Source organism: Populus euphratica, unplaced genomic scaffold (assembly GCF_000495115.2).
Source record: "Populus euphratica unplaced genomic scaffold, PopEup_1.0 scaffold826.1, whole genome shotgun sequence".
NCBI lineage: Eukaryota > Viridiplantae > Streptophyta > Magnoliopsida > Malpighiales > Salicaceae > Populus > Populus euphratica.
The window spans coordinates 7,831-13,269 of NW_011500696.1; the positions used below are offsets into that span (position 1 = coordinate 7,831).

The window sequence follows — 5,439 nt, forward strand, 5'->3', positions numbered from 1 at the left end:
TCTCAGTGCCTACGAAAATGACATGGTGTATAATTGTATTGAGGAAAACAAAGTAGATACATACAAATACAAATATCACACCAATTATTTGCACACATGATCATAATTTAAATATTATCCCAAAACCACGCTCTAATTCTGATTCAACGTGTTCAATAAAGCCCTTACAGTGCTTTGGACGAGAAAAGCACATAGCGTTTTATGTTTCTTATAATTCTTTTTCCATGATTCAAAAGCTTTATTTTCAACTCTTTTTTACTTATTTTACACGCGCACGGCTTGTACAAAGAAAAGGTAGCATAACTTCATGAACAGCATAAGATTTGTTTTAGATGGAGATGTGAACTTTCTTAGGGTGGCTACTAGCTGTACTTGGTGAGTCATTATGGTACTTTCCGCTACTTTTTTTTTGAATTGATAAGGAATTTAATCTAAAACACCATAAGTTAAGAACAAAGGAAAGATAGTATTGTGTCCTAATTATAATGCCTTGGATGCTAAAGCGAAAGATAAATACATATCGGAAGGCAAGATAAATACATCGGAGGACGAAGGCATGCGCACATCGGAGGGCAAAGATATTTTGGAGGGCAAGTGCACACTAGAGAGCTGGAGGGCGTACGTACTCATCTCGTCAGCACCTTCGGAGATGATCCGCGGGCAAATGCTTGAATGTCGAGAACAATGACAAGACTTGAGTTTAGAGGATGGTGATGATACTTGAGCTTGGAGGACGACAGCAATACTTTCGAAGATATCATGCCATTGGGACAAAAAAAACTTCAGAAAGGGATCAGAGTATGAGTGGCAATAATAATTTTGAACAGATGGGTAATGTAATGGGAGTAAACGGGATATTCCTCAAATGATTGATAAATTTGTGGACCGCCCTGAAGGAATATGCCTTAGAAGACACTAATCCATAAGAAGATATTATATTAGAGAGGAGGTAGAGTGTGGGTATTAGTGAGATAAGTATGATATTTATCACAGAATTTGGATAACATTCAGCCATTGGGGTGTTGTCATGTGTCTTGATGGATGACGGTTGGATTGATATCACTCGTTCAGACGAGTATTTACAACAGCCAATTGTTGGGATGTTGTCGAAGCGCCCTAGTTAATGATGGTTGGTTTCGCATTATATGTATCCATGAAGACACGTAGTTATACACTTTCACTTGCTAAAAAACGGTCAATAATGCATAGATCATCGATCTTGACAATTCTGACTTGAATTCACCTTGCCGAATGTTCAATGTTTTTTTAAATTGTTTTTCATATGTTTTTTTATGATTTTGATAAAAATAAAAAAAATTATTTTAATGCATTTTCAATTAAAAATCTATATATTACATTAACAAACATAATCATACACTTGGTCACGAGTCCAGAATCCAACCCAAGACGAGCTTGGCACTATCCACGATGCCTTAATTGCCACCAGATATTTGATATTATTGATTCATTGTGAAGAGAGCAAAATATTGGGTCACCTGATGCAATTGCCTTTGTAACTTAGTTTTCTACTTTTACCAAATTAAAATGAGATCACATTGATGTAGTCTGAGAGATGAAGCATAAACAATAGTCATTTTCATGGAACTCAAAGGAAATTCTGCAAGATTGCTCTCAAGTTCTGACTTCCGAGCATGTATTATAAGCAAGAAAATGCAAGTGTTTTCAAGGTTGCAATGGTATTCAACAAGAAAAAGAAAAGGTAAAAGTAGAAAACACATTGGAGCATGTGGAAATCACAAGGAAAGCCAAAATTATTACCAACAGAAAGGACATGTAATTCAAAATCTCTGATTTTTAGGACATGAAATATTAAAACAATGATCATGTAGCCTAAAGAGAGGGAGTAGAGTTTGTGTGAGTATTTACTTATTTAAACTGTTAACTTGGTCGAAGAACAGGAGCTGCTTCAATTATTTGTAGATTATTGCAGTTAAACAGTAACTTACAGTATCTTAGCTACAAGACTTGTAAAATGCAGTCTCAAAATAGTTCATGAACGTGTTTTCAATAACTAATTATGGAAAATTGGGATATAAACTAAAGAAATTCCAATCCAATATTGAAAACTAAAGAACAAATGTGATGGAATTTAGTAGGGAGCAAAAAATAAGAACTTTATGACAAAAAAACAAAGCAATCTTACCCGTATCAAACATTGAAGTTGTGTTTGGTTAGTGTCTCGAGATAAATCTTAAAAAAAAATATACAGAAAAGATAAAAGCATATTTAATTGAAGATATAAAAACGAAAATATAAAATAAATCTATTTATAAAACAATTACAAAATAAGTTTATATACTTTCCAAATAAAAAATATAAATCAACATGTCTTCTAATCACAGAAGAGTAAACAAACACATAAAACAGCGTAACTTCAATAAGAAAATTACGTGATAAGACCATGATTATATGAGCTTACATTCTGCTATACTAATTCTCTCTTTCTGACATGGGAGAACTAGCTAGAGGGACAACTCTACTTGAAGAACTTGATCATATGTTTCCACAAGGAGATGAGAGTAGTCTACAAAGGGAAACATGGTAAAACGTAATCTTGAAAATTAATTGCGAACTTAACATCTAAAGACCAATAATAGATTGTTTAGATTAATTTGTTAAAAGAAACATCTTGAATCACAATACGGGAAATAAAACTCATACATAACAAAACAACAGTTCGTAAATCAGTGAACCTAAATTTTCCCTTCTGTACTGCCTTGTTTCAGATTCATAAAGAAGAAGAGTAGATGAGAGGATTCAAACCTTGGGCATGGAATATGAGAACCAATGATTAAGACAGCGATGGAGGCACACAGATCTCTATAATCTTGAAATGGCTGAGTTATCACTGTCATGGATTGTGAAGAGAAAAGGAGAATAAATTGCCAAATCTCTTAGGTTGCTATTATTGAAAGAGGTGAAAAAATAGGTGTGACTGAATAAGTCTGCAAAAAAGTAGGACTACAAGGCGAGGGTCCAAATTGCAAGATAAGATGGTCCACCAACAAGATTGGTGAGTACAGAGATCTAATGCCGAAGCCTACACAACCATGGCAGTAAGAATATGACCTGTTCCCACCATGTTTTCGCATACCAAAGTTCTCAAAACTGTTAATAATTTTCAAGGATCTACTGATTCCACAGAAAAAACCATTTGGAAGAATGTCCATAAAATAATCAAAGAGCATTTTTAATCATTTCCAGTGAAGACAAAGATTGTGGGATGGAGAACACTCTGAAACTCAAGCTAAGCTATTTTAGCTGATATAATAAAAAAAAAACCCCATAAATAACAAAATCTGATAAAAACTACACACTTTATTTTTTCTTATCCTTACCAATGTGATCAGCTTCTGCTTCAATGCTCTACTTTCTGTCTTATGAGACTCCAATGAACAATGTCTATCTTCCAAGGAAAGAAAGAACCTCCACATACATAATCGTTGCTTTGCCTTTGTGTAAAAATGAGAATCGAAAACCACCCAAAACAATCATTCTTTGAAACAAATCAAAGATCTGTAACGGATCTCAAATCAAACACCCAGAAATGGAAACAGTAAGGGGTCTAATAAATTCACCTATTTAATCTCAATATTTTATTAGCTCGTATCGTATCATCAACACAATCAAGGGTATCAACACTCTCTCTCTCCCTCCCCCTCCCTCCCTCACCTTTCTTGCTTATTAACAAAGTTACCTATCACATCTGCAACACATAAAAGATACCATTTGCATCCCCTGAATATTTTCCTCGGAGGGAATAATCACAGATCTGCTAAAGTCAGCAAAACGAAGGGTGTCCTTCCTTTTCCTTCTCCGCAAGCTGAAACGAAAATCCAAACTTAGGGAATCCACCATAAAATAGAAATATAAACACTACTAAATGTACTCACCTGACAGTAACAGAAAGCAAAGTAGAAAGAAAAAAGAATCACCTTTAATTTGCTGTTGGTCAGCAGGAGCAAAGTGTCACTCACAAACTGTGTTTTTTCTTTTCCAAGTCCTTTTGTGTTGTATAGTCGTTTATTGCCGATGCAGCATCATCAAGATTCTCACTACCAAAGAACTTTGGCAGATAAACAGAAACAAAGAAAGATTTAACTCTAACATCACAGGCCGTGCATTTTGCATGTGAATCTTGATGATGCTCCACCCGCAAACAACGATTGTCAATATTTCCATGCACAAGAACCCCTTTAGCCTTCAATTCCATGCCCCATCTTTTTACCTCCTCTCTACAAGGTTTCAAGATTGAAATTAAGCAAACAAATAATATATACTAGCAAATTCTTGTAAAGAAAAAAATTGAGAAACACAGAGAAATATTGGACAGCACATAAGCATAGCACACCAACAAACCCACGAGCAAGGAGCTGATGTGGCATGTTGCCATTGGTTAAGGCCAAAAGGGAATACGTGAAGGGGATGCCCGAGAAAGAATCCTACAACCTTGTTTACCTCAGAACTTTATAACAAGACAGTACCCTTTTTCAACATTAAAAATATAATAGTATTTTTTTTATATCAGATGAGAAGAAAGAAGGAAAGAAAGAAAATCTAATAAATGGAATCAAGAACTAACGCGCTTTAGTACTTTGGGAAATCATAGATTTTTAGTTAAGTGGATCAGATTTATTTATCCGGCAAGATTCTGACAAAAACACACTCCCTCTGGTTGTGTGTGGTGAGACTAACATATAGCAAGTACCACCTCATGACAGATTCCGGCCAAGATCACATAAAAAGAAAAAGAACCCATTTGGTTTTTTCACTTCTTTTAGCTACATCAGCTCATCAAACCTTTATAAGAATATTATTTCAAAAAAAAGAAAAAGAAAAAAACTAGAATGAAAGGAAGACTGTAAGCTAGGTTGAGAGAGAGAGAGAGAGAAGAGGACTCAGGAGGATAGCAACAGTGGAGGGACCGATTGAGACGTGCATATATACACAGATGAGGGCTGGAACTTTATTATTTTGTTATTGTAAATGGTATTTTCTTTTTCATTTTTATTACTTTTTGTGTTTTTACTATATTTATAGGTTTTGATTGGTAGATGCTGAGCTGTATAGTACTGTACCAGTATTGCTGCAGTTACCCATCGCCATCTTCCCCAAACCCTAATAGAACTTTTTGGAGTGCTGTTACAATGAAGTCGACCCCGTGCCTTTACCGTGCGCTCCCCCTGCTGCTTCTTTTTGCAAACTTTTAAAAGTAATTTTATGAGTTTATTTTGAAAAAAAAAAGAATAAAGAGAAAAGAGAAAAATACATTTGAATTTATAAAAATGATAAGAAGATATTTTAATTTTTGATAAAAAAATATATTTTTACAATTATCTATTCTCTTTATATTTAGCTCTTTAAAATATTCTAAATTTTAGAGTTATTGTTCTTAAAATGTTTGGATTTAGTGTTCTT

General features: G+C 34.3%; 1 long non-coding RNA gene across 1 annotated transcript; it reads right to left on the minus strand.

The window, feature by feature from the left end:
• Positions 1-2,602: 2,602 nt before the first annotated feature.
• LOC105116027 (uncharacterized) lies at positions 2,603-4,936 on the minus strand. The gene is made up of 2 exons (XR_840459.1): positions 3,957-4,936; positions 2,603-3,844 (listed from the first exon to the last, which is right to left on the minus strand). It is a non-coding gene; the product is annotated as an uncharacterized LOC105116027 (long non-coding RNA).
• Between the last annotated feature and the right edge of the window lie 503 nt (positions 4,937-5,439).